This window comes from Urocampus carinirostris, chromosome 8, assembly GCF_059441175.1.
Source record: "Urocampus carinirostris isolate Australia breed hairy pipefish chromosome 8, RoL_Ucar_1.0, whole genome shotgun sequence".
Taxonomy (NCBI): Eukaryota; Metazoa; Chordata; class Actinopteri; order Syngnathiformes; family Syngnathidae; genus Urocampus; species Urocampus carinirostris.
This window is the reverse complement of record NC_142356.1, coordinates 27,412,672-27,430,903: the sequence shown is the minus strand read 5'-3', so window position 1 is coordinate 27,430,903 and position 18,232 is coordinate 27,412,672. Positions and strand designations below refer to the sequence as shown.

General features: G+C 36.9%; 1 protein-coding gene across 2 annotated transcripts in view; it reads right to left on the bottom strand.

The window, feature by feature from the left end:
* The window catches only part of LOC148361487 (protein phosphatase 1 regulatory subunit 29-like), a 183,363-nt gene that overhangs the window by 48,859 nt on the left and 116,272 nt on the right, over positions 1–18,232 (bottom strand). The window lies entirely within an intron of this gene.

Sequence of the window (18,232 nt, the reverse complement as noted above, 5' to 3'; positions counted from 1 at the left end):
AGAGGAGCTATCTATAGAATGTAATTAATAGGGAAGATGAAGGGGTAGGGAAAATAAGCATCTGCTTCGTACTACCCCTTTTTGAACATGTTATGTTAACATTATTTTGTTATTGAGTCATTGTTTTTGTCCTGTTTTTATTTTAATGTTCGAAATAAAGTTTTCATTTCATTTCATTTCAAAATTGGTTATTGTTTTTTTTTGTTTTTTTTTTTTACATTTGACATATTTTATATTTTAATGTATTGTACACCATCCCTCATTGTACCCAGTCGAAGAGTTTTTGTTTTATTTGGAAAGTGTTCCACAAATGGCATCCGCAATGTCTCACGATAGTTAAACGGACACTTTTGCACCGCAACATCGGAGCGAAGGTTTCTCTACTCCCGGCAAATCAATAGATAGAATAACAGTTTGCTTCAGTCCACTGAAAGACAGCTCGAGGTTGGCAATTATCCCGGAGCACATAGTTGTTTTTTTCCCAGCCACCTCTGGGCAACTCTCACAGCTCATATTCGTCCCAGTCTCAAACTGTAATAGTACAGTCAACTCGGAAAAAAATACACAGCAAGTTTCCACTGCAAATGTGTTCTTGCTCTTCGACGACGATAGAAAAAAATGCATGAAAAGACGAGACTCCACAACGATTTTTATGGAGTGTAAAATGGCCGTTTTGCTAAGTGCTGACCTTGTGGGACTGAATTGGAGTTTGCTGTTTTATGATGCGTCATCAGATTTTGTCACCATGCTCTGCATATACGCAGAGATGAAAACCAAAGTGTTTCAAACTGCAGGCAAACCCATTTGTCAAGTATAGCCATAATATCAAATGTGAGACGTTAGCGTGAAGGACTTCTGTAAAGAGAAGCTCCTAAATCTAAGATTGCTGACTTCTTGTATGTGTTTCTTGAAAGTTTTTGTGGATTTAACTCTAGCACTTCTAACAAATTCCAATATGCCAATGGAAAATAGCTCCAGGAGGAGATTTTGAAGTCAATGTTTTGCCAGAAAGACCATACCATTGCAAATTCCAAACACAATGGCAGACTTTTTGTGTATTTCAGGTGTGACGTTTCTCCTAACCAGTGGAAAGAAAGTTTTCTTAAGACAGAGCCCAGGGGCAGTGGAGACAGAAAAAACGGGAATGGCCCGAGAATACAAATCGATGGGACCACATAGAAGAGGGGGGTAGAAAGAGACTTACACAAAAAATTGTGTCAGTCAAATTGAAAATATTCAAGCACATTACTGTTGATTCCTTGTTGGTACTGCAGGGGAAACAAAAAAAAACCTGCAGGTCACTGTATCGAATGCTGCCGACAAAACAAGACTGTCTCTGGTGTTGATTGCCAAGAAGATGTCATTTCAGACCTGTGATAAGGCAGACATAATTTCAAAAACCGCCGTGAAGTTATGTTTGTCTAAGGAGTCAAAGTGCATGACTAAGAATATTCAGAAAATGATTGACCATAATGAAAATGTGTCCGCACACTGAAGTCAGGCTCAGGTGTCTTCAGCTGGAGTTGTTGTACCACACCAGTGATGTGCAGTCAAGTGAGACAGGTGAGATTGTACCATATTTGTCATCATGGAATTGTAAACGTAAAACTATATTAGAATGTTTTATTCATTCAGTATTAAGGTTTCTCCTTTATATTTACAATTTGGGGGATTTATTTTTCAATCTTGCTCTTTTCACAATATTTATACAATTGGCGTCTGTTGCAGGGGTGGCCAACCTGTTCCTCAAGATCCACAAGTCTTGCATGTTTTGGAGGTTTCTCTTCTCCATCTCAGGTAGTAAATGTTTTCAGCGTGTTAGCAAGCTTTGTGGAAACTTGATAATGATCAATGTGATTGGATCCCCTGTATTGGAGCAGAGGAACTCCAGAAACATGCAGAACATGAGGCTCTCGGGAATCAGGTTGGCCACCCCTGATCTAATGTATTATGTTGTAATAGGTAGGTAGGTAGGTAGGTAGGTAGGTAGGTAGGTAGGTAGGTAGGTAGGTAGGTAGGTAGGTAGGTAGGTAGGTAGGTAGGTAGGTAGGTAGGTAGGTAGGTAGGTAGGTAGGTAGGTAGGTAGGTAGGTAGGTAGGTAGATAGATAGATAGATAGATAGATAGATAGATAGATAGATAGATAGATAGATAGATAGATAGATAGATAGATAGATAGATAGATAGATAGATAGATAGATAGATAGATAGATAGATAGATAGATAGATAGATAGATAGATAGATAGATAGATAGATAGATAGATAGATAGATAGATAGATAGATAGATAGATAGATAGATAGATAGATAGATAGATAGATAGATAGATAGATAGATAGATAGATAGATAGATAGATAGATAGATAGATAGATAGATAGATAGATAGATAGATAGATAGATAGATAGATAGATAGATAGATAGATAGATAGATAGATAGATAGATAGATAGATACTTTATTCAATAAAGGTATATTCTATTCTATTCTATTCTATTCATCCCCGTAGGGGAATTCACACTTCCAGCAGTATCCTTTGTTGTTTATATTATATTACTTCTCTGAATGTCTGCAGATGCAGAGTGAGGCGTGCAATTATCTTGCCTAGTAACTAAAATGATGAAAGGTTAAGTCCAAAACAAACCCTAAAGTTACATTAAATTCATCCAAACATTTGATGGATGATTTATTTTGGACGGATATAGATAGATAGCTACGTAGGTAGGTAAGTAGGAAGGTAGGTAAGTAGGTAGGTAGGTAGGTAGGCAGGCAGGGGGTTGGGCTTATAGGTTTGTGTGTGAGTGTGCGTGTAGGTGTGTGTGTTTGGTTAGACAGACAGACAGACAGACAGACAGACAGACAGACAGACAGACAGACAGACAGACAGAAAGAAAGACAGTTATTTTAAAAATCTGGTGTTTTCTGGATAAAATGTAATGTAAAGCCCATTTTTTAATTTGAATTTTATTTTCTGTTGGGTGATTTTCTTTCAGGCAGCCCAGTGTTCAAAGACGGAGTGGTGATGCGAGACAAGAATGGAAAAACAGCAGATGTGAGAAGCTGCCAGATTGCCAGCCGAGTCTAACAAGTGGATTCAAGCGTGCATTCAAAGGGATTCTCGTTAGGCATGAAAAGAAAGGAGTGAGCTCGGCCGTCGACAGACACCAGTTCCTGATGGCGTCAAGAAACTTTGGACCAGCCAGACAATGTTACAGTCCTACTGCTGGAAAGTTGTATAAATAAGATGTTTCAGGAAAAAATATGCAAAAAAAAACAAATCCATAACAAATTACTGTGTTTTTCAACTTGAATTTTAAAGAAAAATTAAAAAAGTGGGAAAAGCATTGCAAGGATTGTGTTTGAGAATTGGAATTTGTTAAAAACTACGCATTCACGCTGCTTTTGCGTCTTAATGTCGGTACGTAGTCTTATATAATCTAGTGCCGGGGTCGCAACCCTTTTCGAAGCTGAGCGCTACTCTTTTGTTAATGATTAGCACAAACGGCTACCAGTTGGATATGCATTTTTAAATTAACTTGTTATCTCTGTGTTGGTACTGTGTTATTACCAAGTTGTAATTACTAGGGGTTAAATAGGATAAGACAACCGCTAAACATCATGCCACTTAGGAATTTCCTTGTAAATCACGCCGATCCGCGATAAATCTTCAGACCCAGTCTGCAGGCTGCTCAGGTTGTCTTAAGAGCATCACGTTGTAGATCCCTGATCTAGTGTGTATTATACTTGTGATTGTTATATATTGTTGTTCAAATTCTTGCAAGTAAAATATATGAAGCAATTACATGAAGAATTAATAAATAATAAATGATAATTATCAAGTTTACGTCAGAAAACATGGTACGTGAAGTGCATAGGATTCAATTAAAGGGACCATTTGTAATATTCAACGCTTCCTGGTGCTAAAATAAACTTAACTTGGAAAAAAGAATAGTATATATATTTTTCTTAAATCAGTTCCGTGCAGCTCTTTTACAAGCCTGTGTTACTATACAACACAAAAAACACATACATTTTTCTATTACATCCAGGCTTCTTGACATTCTCAGGAATGACAAATTAGCAAAATAACGTTACAATAACATCTTTTCAATATTAAGTGCCTTGATTAAAATTGTTATATTCGTATTAATAAGGTGAATTTTGACCCAGTGATAAAAACAACATTTTAAACACCATATACAGCCAAAACAGAGGACCCTGAGACAGCCAGCTTATTTGAGATTTAGCAGATTCTTATTTTGCAACCTTTTTCAGTGTATCTGCACAAAGACAAAACAAAAATTTTCTAGACTTCAGCTAAATTTAATTTACCTCTATGTACCGGTCCGGCGCTTTCGCTCTTAAAATGCTAGTATGCTAGTGATCCCAAGAGCCAAGAAAAGATCCGTAGGTTCGAAAGCGTTCACCATTCGGGCCTTGGTGCTGTGGAATGCTCTTTCCCCTGAGATTTGATCTGCAACCTCAGTGGAAACGTTTAAATCTAATCTTAAAACACACTTCTCTTGTAAAGCATATGAATAACCTATATTTTATGTTGACAATATATGTTTATTATTTGTTATAGCAACATCCATTGCAGCCTGGTCATCCTGGAAGGGCGATTACCTCATGTGCGGTCCCTTCTCAAGGTTTCTTCATTTTCCTCATGTTGAGGTTTTTGAGTTTTTCCTTGCCCTCATGTAGGTTTTAGATCAGGGTATGGTGTAATAATAGTCAGTGGTTTGCAATAATATGTGGTCTGTGCAGCCCTTTGAGACTCTTTGTGATTAAGGGCTATACAAATAAACATGACTTGACTTGACTGGAGGCTAAACGAACGGATTATAACAAGAAACGACCAAGGATGCAGAAAATGCTTTTAGGCTGTCGACATGATCGTGTTTTTTAGAGAAAATATTTTACACGGATTCACTGGACGGTCCTGGATGTAACCGTGTTTGTTTACAATCATCTGGTTTGATGACTGACAAGGAACGTAATAGGTGAGCTATGCCGGCTTTATAGTTTTCTGGTATCTTGTTTTAGACTGATCGTGATGTTTCTGGAATAAGTACATTCTGGTCTCAAATCCCAAGAGTTTAGGCTTTCCAATGATATATGGCATGATGTATTTCCGTGTTTGGTAACATCGTGAAGCAACAACTTTGTTTATTAACAGTCTGGCGGCCCGCCGGGAACGTTAAGGGGAATTAAGGGATCTGTGAACGTTGAATGGTCGTTTTTTTAGGATATTTTAAATCTGATTTAAGACACCGGTCGCCACCGACCATTTAACATTGGGTGAGTTACCCGAAAGGTAATACAATTGCACGGTTAAATGATGCACATCAAACACCAATTTACACAGTTTTTTTTATTTCAACGGGGGAATTAGGCGGGGAAACCCTTGCGAAAACGTTATTTCCAAATATGAACTGCGCAGTTAATAAAGTTTTTTACGAGGGCGACAGATGATTTCCATTTATGTGATTTCCTCAGGGAAATATTTCACGTAGAATGAGCACACTCGCGAAGACTAAGAAGAGGGAGCAGAAGATTAGACAAGCGGCACTGAAGGCTCGTTGAACAAAGGCATGTCCTACCCGAACAGCTTCAATCCATCACACGGCGACGACCAGACAGCCGGGTGACCTTTTTTTCTCTCTTACCTGACTCATCACCGGTGACGGCGACGAGACCTCGTACATCTTCCCCGCTAAGTAGCGTCCTTAACGACACACTAATTGGCTTAGAATGCCGTGAAAGGCTGACGGCGAGCCGAAAGGCCACAAAATAAAGCCTGGAAGCGGATAAATGTGTCTGTGACGTGGGTAGACAGCCACATACGTAAAGACCTCCGCCGACAAATTGCTACACAGACCAAAAATGTCACAAATGTATTCAAAATTGCATGCCAGTAAAAATAAAAACATTTAGTTTTGTTATAAATGACTTAAATTAGTTTTAAGAATAATAAGAAAATAATTTATTCTGTTTCTAGTATCGGACGCCTGCATGGATTTTTGATGAGAATGCCAGAGCTGTTTGTTATTATTTTATTATTATCCTTGTTATTTTCACTCACTGTTGGTTGTTATGACTATTATTTTGCACTGTTGTGTTATTTTAGCTACTATCCTACGGTATATTTGCATAATTTGACACCGCCGCCCATCCATACCGAAGCCCAGCTAATTTCTGAAGCGCAAGATGACGCTTTACACTTAAAAACAATGACACCAGATGATGGAGGTGCTGTATCTGAGTCTGATCAGGAGGTTTCTCCTGCTACTGGTTACCATGGAAACCTACATCTGTTTCAAAAAATAAATAGCCTAGAGTTAAGTTATTAAACTCATTTTCAAGTCAAGTCAAGTCGTGTTTATTTGTATAGCCCTTAATCACAAAGAGTCTCAAAGGGCTGCACAGACCACAGATCTAAAACCTACATGATGGCAAGGGGCCCACATGCTACCAAAAGAAAACTCACTCGGGCCAGAGAGAGCCAGCTAAAAAGAGGGAGAAAGAAAGAGAAAAAGAGAGAGGGAAAGAGAGCAAGAGAAAGAGATAGAAAGAGAGAATGCAATAGAGCAAGATAAAAAGAGAGAGAAAGCAAGGGAGACAGAGTAAGAGAGAGAGAGAGAATGAGAGTGAGATAAAAAGAGAGAGAGAATACAGCAGAGAGAGTAAGAGAGAGAAAGAAACAGAGAAAAAGAGAGAAATTTAGAAAGAGAGAGAAGGAAAGACCGCAAGATAAAAAGAGAGGGATTAAAAGAGAGAAAGAAAAGGATAGAATGAGTGAGAGAACGATCGAGAGAAAGGAAAAAGTGAGAACGTAAGTGAAAAAGAGAGAGACAAAGATAAAAAAAAATGAGAGGAGAAAAAGACAATGAGTGAGCATGAGAAAAGAAAGTGAAAAAAGACAGAAAGAGTGAAAGGGAGAAAGAGACAAAAATTGAGGACAGAGAGAGAGAGAGAGAGAGATACAAAAACAATAGAAGAGAGAGAGAGAGAGAGAGAGAGAGAGAGAGAGAGAGCAAGACAAAAATCAAGAAGAGAGAGAGAGAGACAGAGAGAGAGAGAGAGAGAGAGAGAGAGAGAGAGAGAGAGAGAGAGAGAGAGAGAGAGAGAGAGAGAGAGAGAGAGAGAGAGAGAGAGAGAGAGAGAGAGAGATAGAAAGAGAGTGAAATATAAAGCGAAAGGAATACTACTTTAGTTGCTCTGATGCCGAGCTTGGGTGACATCCACTGGACTTATTAAAAACTTTAGCTCATTTTTATCTTGTGCTTCTCTTGGTGTTGTCTCTTGGGCCTGATCCTGCCTGCGGGCTTCCTGTTTGACACCCATGGCCCAGGAATGGTATGCGCCACTAGGCTGTACTTGCCCAAGACTGACCACAGGAAGTGGTGCTCACTTGACCCAGGCAACCGCCTGATAAGGGATCTCTTCATATTAGTAAGTATAGCTACTAATATAGTTTAGATTTCAAAGTACAATGTCTCGTAGCATCAGAGAACCTTATTTTACTGTTTTTAATTTTTGAATACATGTTATAAATTAAAAAATCACAAAATTTAACATGACATGCATTTGCCAGGGTCGGCATTGCATTTTTGGCAGGCTTCTTGAGGCAGATGGACTACTTTGCAAAATGTATGCGCATACTCGGAGCAGGGGCAAAAAAACATGAAATAATGATTTTTTTAAAAAGTCATGAGCCTGGTTGACATTTAGTGTTCTTTAAAAAACATCTCCAGAAGAAAGACTAAGAATTGAGTGAAGGATGATATGAAGTCAGTAAAAAAAAAACAATTTACTTCCTAACAAGTAAGAGGATGGCAAGACAAAGGGAAGAGATCAAATACGCAATCGCGCAAGTTGTCTAGTTTGGCAGCGTCCATCTTGGATGTGGGCGACTTCATTAGAAAAATTGGAGAGTTGTCTGCGCTTCTTGCAGCGAACCATTAGCGGCGCCACAATCCCTGGACGGGCGCGGCAATGCTCAGGAGAACCCCTAAGACGGTTAGGGTGTCCCAAATGACAGCATGTTGGCATTTTCTCTACTCATTCCACATTTGAAACACGATGAATGAGATGCAGTATCACACTAAAGTGTCAAAATTACTAATTTACTAAGTATCGTTACCATTTTTTTCGAAGGGCCCATTTTCAAAGTTTATTTATGTATTGTTTATAATTTGTCATTCTTGCTTGGAATTACGTGTGTGTGTTTTAATCATTGCACGTCATGATTTTGCATTTATTTGAGTGTAATTATTTACATCTTGATTTAATGACTTGACTTCTTAATATATCCAATAAGTCCGTTGTTATCAGTCTCTACATTGCTTCAAGTGGTTTTAGTTTTCAGTTTTGGAAAAGGCCTTGAGGTTAATGAGTAGTTGCCGGGCACTGTCTAGACAAGAGCTAGTCCACTACCGCTTAAGTTTCGTTTTCGCCATGGCCCGCCATTCCAGTATACAAGTAAAAGACATTAAGACGGCACGTACTTGAATCTTACAAACCATTCTCCTGTAGCTCATTTGTGCCCAGAATATTCTGTTATAAGAATTGAAAAAGACTGCGTAACTAATTCAAGTCTCGCAAATTCGAAACCTGTAGGAATTCTTAAGTTCTGAAAACTGATTCACAAAGCATGACAATTGTTAACCATTGTACACATTGGGGGACTAATACTTTTGAAATTTAGAACCTGGTTAAAAATACATGTGTTAAACTGTTCTTTGGGTTAAAAAAACAAACCGTAACAGTAAACAAAAACAATAATGAATTATTATCCGACCATCAAGGAACGTAGTCGGACAAATTGTGACTGGGTTAATCTACCTCTATGTGTGCTCTTGTTCTGCATGTTGGTACTTGTTGTACTTTGTTAGCCTTCTGTGCTAGCATTTAATATTTTCTTTGTTTCGCTTAGAACATAACAAATAATATGACACGAGAGCATGAAAAAATAAAAGAAGTGCGCATTTGTTAAGCTTCATTCGTGTTTTGTCGTTTTCATTGATTATTGTTTGTAAACATTTCATATAATGAGATTTGTATGTGAGTTTGTGACTAACCCAGGAATTTAGCACACAAAATAACCATTCATCCTGATCCCTTTGCACTTTTTAAAGAGTAAAACAATATCTTATATATGTAGAGAAAAACTTCAAACTCTATGCAAATAATAAGAAACTCCCGCAGAGCACTCAGAGTGGGAAAGTAGGGGTATCACCCCTAAAATCACTTCATCTTTCTCTCAACAGGGGTTGCCGAGCATGTGTCCAATTTAGATAGGTTTCCCATGAGGACAATGTCATAACTTTGCTTCACTTTAAAAAAAAAATCCTTTCTCGTTGATTATTCTTATTTTTTTCTTTATACATCCCTTTCTGCCTCTCGAAATCCCTCATGTTTATTCTCTCGGTCTCTTTCAAGTCCTCCTGGGTGTATGGTATCTTTCACGGCTCTGTGATCTCTCGCCTTTCCCCTCGCGCCGTCGTCTTCGTTTCAGGCTCCTTAATCTTCCGCTTTGCCGCCATATCTTTCTGCTGTTAGCTCAGCCGTCACTCGAAACACTCAAAACCGGCTCCCCTGTTTTGCCGCCAATTTGTTGCATGCAGCAGCCGCCGAAGCTAAGCACGCGTCAAACATCTTGAATTTGAGCCACATCTGAGGGCCAAAACCACTTTGGGCAGTGAAAGGCAATTTAAATGGGCTGGTTCGAGAAGTAGACCCCACTTAGCTTGGAAGCAGTTTGCTGACCTTCAAAACTGTAACAGTGGAAACCAGGGGCCGGTAAAATGCAGTCCTTGGGCCACATGTGGCCCGGCAGGCTTTTTAATCCGGATCAGTTTACAAAAATTGTCAAAATATAATGACAATATATATAATAATTAAAATACCACTAACAAAAAAAACATTTTTTGTGGTACCAGCTTTGGCCCTTTGTGTGTCTACTATAAATATATTATTAAAATACTAGCCTTTTACTACAAAACTCAATATCAAATGTATTGCTTGGAAACAGAGGCTGAATTTATTATTTACTTTAATTTTGAAAATAAAAAGGAATACTACAATAAAATACTAAAATTATACTACAGTGATACTATAATACAGAAATACTACAACATAAATATTACAAAATAGTACTGTATAAGTACTACATAAATATTACAAAATGTGTACGGTGGAAATATTTAAAAACAATTCAAAATACCACTACAGTAATACTATAATTGCAAAATGACAGAAATACTACAAAAAAATCTACAGATACAGTATAAAAAAAAACTTCTATGAAAATAATACTGAACAAATACTATAAAACACTCCTGCAGAAATACTAAAAAAAATGCACAGAAATACTTCAAAAGTACCACAGAAATGCTGCAGAAATCTGACTGAAAAAAATACTACACAAATATTAAAAATAAATAAATAAATAAATAGTACTACAACACTAAATATTAAATTCTTAAGACAGGCACCTAATGGATTATTTTGCTTTAATTGTGATTGTTTCAAAACCAATTTAATGTAACTAATCAATTTGCTGAAACTAACAATTAGATCGGTCTCCAGGATTGGACCATTGGCCAAATCTTCAAACCCTCTCCTTCTAAAGACTCCAAATAGTTATCCACTCCTGGTCTACACAAGAAAATATTGGATAGTTTGATTTGAAAATGCTAGGACTAAAAGACTGAGAGCAAACATCATTACATGATGAAAGGCAAGGTCTTAAATTAAAACAGTCCTAAAAAAGTAAGACATTCAACTTCAAAATGAGGATTTTTCTGAAAAAAGTACGATGAATAACGGAAATCAAGAAATGGAAAAAAATGATTTTTTTAAATATAGGTGAAATACTGTGTGTGATTGAAATAAAACTGAAATCAGAATTTTGTCTGTATTCCAAATTTGTAAAGTCATGTAAACATACGCTCTGGTACAATTTTCGTCTTGGGCTCAGTTCATACTGCAGGGTAATCGGACACAATATGTATCTGATCTGGTAAAGTCCGCCTGAACGGAACAAATCTGCTTTTTTCACAACTGACCCAGGCCACTTTCATATGTAGTCCTAAATCCGATACGTATCCGATCTTTTGGAATGTGACTGCTCTGTAAACGGTTGACATGCTCGTCATTTATAGGCGGTAAACGTCTCTATTCTGCCTTCTTCCAGGCAGAGGGAAGCAGAGAAATCACCAACCACGGCAGACAAAAGCAAGAAGTGTCATTAAATCACAAATTCACGGAAGATGAACACTTGTTTATTTTGTAACTTACAGAACAGCCAATATCGCATTGCGGATCCAAAACATGTCATTCAAGTTCTTTCTTAACCCCTCAATGCCTAAAGTCCCAATGCAAGACATACCTTAAGTAAAATGAATGCCGTTCTTGAACCATTTGAAGAATATGGACGGTTTTGTTCTCTTTTGAAGTGTAAGACTCTGAAGTTTTGTCCCAAATTGGAATAATCACTGGAAGTCTACTAACATTGAGTTTGAACACGCAGAAATGGAAGGTTGTTATTTTCACCTGATTTCTTCTTTTTTTTTTGCAATCAAATGCCTGCAATTGAGTATAGCATGGACACCTTAGGTGGAAAACAGTTTTGGCAATATCTTGAAGCCTTACCTAGTACCTTGTCAAATGTAATCACAAACTAAAAAACAAAAAATTGTATGGTAAACATTTTTCTAAGGGTAGGTTTAGGCGTTTCCAAAAGTGGCCATTTGGAGGGAGCAGTTTATAGCACTAAAACTTTTGCAAATGTGTATTTTACTTCGCCCAATTTTTAATATATTGCGAAAGAGTAGTACATGTTGGACCTCTCTTTCCCGAAGTCAAATCAAGTACACACTCGCACGTAATGATTGTGCTTAAAAATGAATCAAGGTTTGCCTTGCTCACTCTTATTTGAATATGGCATAAAATTATATTTAGATTTTCATATCCTAACCGACGTGTCAATCATCATTCGATTTGGTTTTTACTGGCTGAAGATATTCGGAACAACAGAAGGTGATATTCCTTTTAACAAACAAGACCGTATAGGCTAATGAGGGCTGTGGACCATGAAAAAAAGCCTGCTATTGTCTGAGAAAGGTGTCAACCGAAAGGTCAGAGGCCAACAGAAAGGAAGTCATCTGATGAGTCTGTTTATTTTGGTTTATTACAAGAGGAAACATCAAATGAAGCAGACATGCTTTTAGGCAGATATTTTCTTATCCGTCGGTATTATCGTATGGTTGGAGGAAATATTTTACATGGTTGGATTCACTAGACTCTTGCAGATGCAAGGAGTGGTTCAGTGACTGGTGACATGTATTTGTTTATCAAAAGTCCGGCGGGCCATCGGAACATTAAGGTGTAAAGTGATAGGATCCTTTTGTGGTAGTTAACAATATTTACACAGATAGTATTGAATGAGGGAAAGGAAGGTTTTGTACGTAATTAATATCTGAGGGGAATTTCCACTGTTTACATGCACTCATGTTTACTCCCTTAAACATGAGTGCATTGCGTCTGACGTCACGTGTCCTCTTGTGTGCATGTGTGACAGTTGTGGCACATTCACACGGGATGATCAAGTCCCATACAACTCACATTTAGTTTGTAATGTAAACAATCTCATGAAAATATAAGATTTTAGCAAGAAATCTGAATTGAGTTTTAAGCTATGCAGTGTGAACGGCGCCTTCGTCCGACAGCAAATAGTCAGATTACAAGGGTTAGATTAGTTTTTCTAATTTGGAATACTCTTACATGTATACCAAATAAACTGATCACATTACAGTTTTTAAATTTACAGATTTTTTTGTTTTTTATGTATGCTTCCGCTTGGTGATATTATCCGCACGTATAACATTAGTTTCCATTGCTATGCAGATGTCACTCATCACAGCAAAGATTCCTGCTCGGAGCCTTTACTCAGAAAATGCTTGTCTACTAGTGATCCCAAGAGCCAACACGAAATCTGCAAATTCGGGAGTGTTCTCCACTCGGGCTCCAGTTCTGTAGAATTCTCAGCCCTCTGAAATTCAATCTGCAACCTCAGTGGAAATGTTTAGATCTAGGCTTAAAACACACTCATATTCAGTACCTTATTAATGGTGTTGATTGACATCTGGAAGCTGTCAACCGGACATTCTGTATTATTTACATCATGTTGATGGTTGAAAATGCAGCAGCGAGGCTTTTGACTAAAACAAGGAAGTTTGAACATCTTACTCCGATATTAGCTAACTTTTACTGGCTCCCAGTACACGTAATATGGAACCTTAGAGTTTTCTTACGTACTTACAAATGTTTGCAAGGACTTGCCCTCTCTTATCTCTCTGATTTGACATGTAGCCTCCGCTCGGAAAATGCCGGTCTACATGTGACTCCAGGAGCCAAGAATAAGTATGCAGGCTCGAGTGCATTCTCCATCCGGGCCCCGGTGTTGTGGAATGCTCTGCCTCCGGATAAGGTCTCCAACTTCAGTGGAAGTTTTCAAATTTAGACTTATTTAGACAATTTTACAGGCTCAAGGTGTCACTTCTGTCATGCACTTTTTGAACACATTTTTCATATACCTTTTTATTTTTATTTTTTTTTGTATTTGTTTATCCAATGTTGTCTTTGTTTTGTGTATTGTTACCCAATGCTAAATCTATTGCACCTCGGTCATCCTGGAAGGGGGATTACCACTTGTGAGGCCCCTTCTCATGGTTTCTTATTTTCCTCATGCTGCAGTATTTTTGTTTTTCTTTACCCACATGTTGGCTTAAGATCATGGGGTGGTGTAATTGTACTCTGTGTGGTCTTTTAAAACATTTTCGTGATTAAAGGCTGTACAAATAAATGTGACTTGACTTGACAAAGGAATGTGGATTTGTAGTACAGACATACACGCTAGCCCAGCTAAACAAGCCCCTTGTGTATGGAGCAATTTCCATTTTGTTTTTTGTCCCAATGTCTACATACATATATAGTGTATGCCCATACTTCTAACTAGGCAAGTACAATCACGACTTGTGAACACTATAGGCGCAACCATGGAAAGGACCTTGGAAATGAGGCGGTAACAAGCAAAGTACTTTGTTAATTTTGCTAAGTAATGTTGGATCCGATAACGTCACTCTTGCTGTGCCTTCACTCCCGATCGAATTGCTCGTAATCACCATGTATTGTCATTAGTCATCTAAACGATTAATTTGTATGGGTCCGCAGATCTGGCTACTGATCCCAACCAGAGTATTCCCTGATGTAAACGTATCCACAGACAACTTGAACTAATTAAACAAGGGAATATCGAAACACGAAATTTGAAAAAGTAATACAAACTTATACATCAAAACGTGAGAGCATTTAGTTTAAATTGATTTATTTATTGAGAAAAATATTCCTTTGTACTGGGTGTAAGGTAAAAAAATGTTTATTGTTCTGTTTACAAATATGTTTATTTAGTATTTTTAGTGTTAATGTTTTACATTTTTAGAACGTATTTTGTTCCAGAATTATTTTGTTTGTGTACAGTTTTTAGCTGCAAGCAATTAGAATTATTTAAAAAAGTAGTAAAATAGGAGAAATTCCCGTAATATAAAAACACTTAAAATAAGAAAAATCCCCTGTCAACAGGATAAGAAATGTTTGTATGGAAAATAATATGTATCTAACTTTATTACATTATTAGAAAAAATATATATATATTTGGAGTTTGCTGTATAAAACAAACCAAAAAAAATGTATCATTTTTTTTTTTTCGAGCAGCACTAAATCTTTATTGGCTTAACTTTTGACTGCATGAAGAATAACACTAACTTTAACAACATAGAGTTTAACAACACATACATTAAAAAAAAAAAAAAAAAAAAAAAAAAACACCATATCATGGTAAAACATATAACACACGAAAATAAAATTCATTAAAAAATTATGTAACACAAAGCGAGGCACTTCAATGTAGCGTGAAAAGTCGAGTAAAGCACCAAAACCCGACAACCTAAACAAAGTACTCAGCACATAATATGTTATAAACATGTAATGATGAAACTTTGCCTAGCAAGCAAATTTGCCACCAATATATTCATGCAAATAACGCTAGGAATTCAACAATTTGGACCACTATCCATGAAATAAGTCTTTACTTTGCACTTAGACACTAAACATCAGCGAACCAAACAACATGATGCCACTGCTGTAAAATGCCACTTTTATTTTGCATTTGGCTGCCGCAAGGGCTCATTTACGCAAAGATGATACCTGACATGTTTGTCAAACGGCCTTTTTAAACCCCCCTAGCCTCATCAGCTAAGCGGATGATGATGATTGGTAATGTCATCCCTTTTGGCATTGCCTAATTATACGGCCGAGTGCCCGAATTCAACATTCACCAGATATTAGCAACACACATACACGCGCTCAGTACACAATGAGTGTTAAGCGAATCTCAGTGGGAGTTTGATAGTTTTGCGCTTGAATAGCAGCAGTCGGTGTTTACCCGCCTTACCCCACTGATGCTTAATTGCAGTAACAGAGACTTGCTCTGCCCGTGTATTTAGGCGGTAAGGAAATGACTGGAGCGTTCATATAGCATGTACTCCCACCCTCTCGCAAAAAACAAAAACAAAAATGGTGATGAATTTCTGATGTTTTGCGGCCTTCATTTGGCTCAAAGGAGTGATATTTAAGGACCTGTATCTCGTAAAATGTTCTTCACTCGTCAAAAGATGGAACAGAAAAAGGGATGGCCACTCCATCAAAGTAAACTATCAAACACAGGACAACAAACGTGAAAACCTGTCAACATATTTTGAACATTTGTTCTTCAACAATCGAAAATTATTTCTGACGAAACCAAACTGGAACTGTAAACGGATTTGTTTTTACCATATGATGACCTCAAATGAGATTTCATGGCACGCTATTCCTTAATTGGACTCATTGTTGTTCACTGATTTGACTACTGCACAATTGTCGTTATCAAATGTAAATGTAAATGGTCTGCATTTATAAAGCTATTTTCAAGTCACTGAAAACATCCCAAAGCGCTTTACAATGTGCTTTACACTTACACATTCACACACACTCACACACCGATAGTAATGTCAGCCATATAAGGCAACTACCTGCTTATCGGGTCATTATGGATTCAGTGTCTTGCTCAAGGACACTTCGACATATAACGAAAAGGAATCAAACTTGTGACCACTTGATCCCAAGATGAGCACTTTACCTCAGGAGCTACTGCCGCCCCCCTATCAGCCCATCATGTTGCTGTTTTTTGTTAACCATATCCTCCGGGGCGGACCCGCTTTTAAAACCTTGAGGATTTACTAAAAAAGAGTGGTCTCGGAGAAGGGGTTTGAGAAGGGATGGAATTTTCTTATCAGAGAGCCTTCTCCTGGTCCTCTTTGCAAGTTCAAAATCCATTTATTGGTGTCTTCTCACCTTATTTTGAATGTGTACTAAAGTTCATACTTAAAATCAACACATAATTCAGTCATGATTGTTTTAACAAGTTCTGTCTCAGCTACTTTGTACACATAACTTTTTTTGAAAACAAATTCTGCATCCTGCGGCTTACGTTAAAACTAGGTTAAAATATTTATATGTTAAATGATCTACACTACCTTTTGACGCAAAAAAGCTACCTTTTGACATAGATAGAGCCTTCAATAGTTATCTGTGCAGAATAAGACAACAGGTCATCTTGCATGTGGAAGAAAACAGCAATTGTAGTTTCCCACTTTTTGAAACACGATTCAGCACAACATCCACAAACGCAAAATATTTTTTTTGTTTTACATGCTCACATGGACAGTAAAGAAGAAATGCATATGCAATATTTTGTAAATGAAATACATTTTTGTGTCCAACTATAGTAAACGAGAAATCAAGATCCCACACAAAATCTTGGCATTAAAAATGTGTAAAGTAAATAAACATCTATCAGTACAGTTTTGATGCACAGTAACACAGCATTCAATGCAATTGTGTAGTCGTCATAAAAAAGTTTTTTTTTCAGCTCTGGATACACAGCAAGTACAATAAGCTCTATTAGCTGGAAAATATTGTAGCTTAAATTAGACTTTTTTATTAATTTTCTTTTTTTAATTTTCTTTTTTTTTTCATTTCATTTTCTTTTCAATTTTTTTAATCTATTCTTTTTTCTTTCCTTTTTTGTTTTCATTTTATTTTTTATTTTATTTTTTATTTACTTTTTTATTATTTTTATTTTTTTATCTAGTTTCTTTTTTTAAAATGTTTTCATTATTTTTTTTATTTTTTTTTATGTGTTTGTCTTCCTGTTAGACACCCTTCTCGAGGGTTATGACTAGGGTAGATAGATAGATAGATAGATAGATAGATAGATAGATAGATAGATAGATAGATAGATAGATAGATAGATAGATAGATAGATAGATAGATAGATAGATAGATAGATAGATAGATAGATAGATAGATAGATAGATAGATAGATAGATAGATAGATAGATAGATAGATAGATAGATAGATAGATAGATAGATAGATAGATAGATAGATAGATAGATAGATAGATAGATAGATAGAAATTTGACAGGCACTATCGATCTGTTAATCTGTTAATTCCTTTGAGCTCAGTACACTTGTATAAAACAAAAAACCCTGATAAATAATTGTACATAGTGAATAAAAAATGTAAATGTTGAGAGATACAGATTGGTGTGGTGGGCTATTTCTTGCCAATGATGAACTACGGGAGGTCGACAGGAAAGTGTTTGGGTTAGATGAAACAAAAAGTAGAAATAACAGGGGAGAAAGGCTCAAGAGTTTTGGTGGACCAAAACAACTATAAAATACTTTGGAAGACCCTGATGGAGCCGCACAAATAGTATACAAGCAAGAAAACATGAAACAGAATCATAAATTGAACCTTGGATGGATTGGTAAACCACAGAAAAATGAAACATAAATGGCTGAAAACCGGGCTTGTGTTGGGGGACTTGTGGGCATAAAAACACATAAAAATAAACAACAGATTAAAAAAACAACAACTAGCACTTAAAATCATGGACATTTAAAATACAGAATCGGAAGTCCCCATTTTTTTCCTTTTATGGTTTTAGCCTGTTTTTAGCCTTAGCCTTCAACTCCAAAACCAACCACACTATGATTTTGATCGTTTGATTTAAATGGTATAAAAGCACATTACTGACCCTTACAGGACATAACATGAAACAACA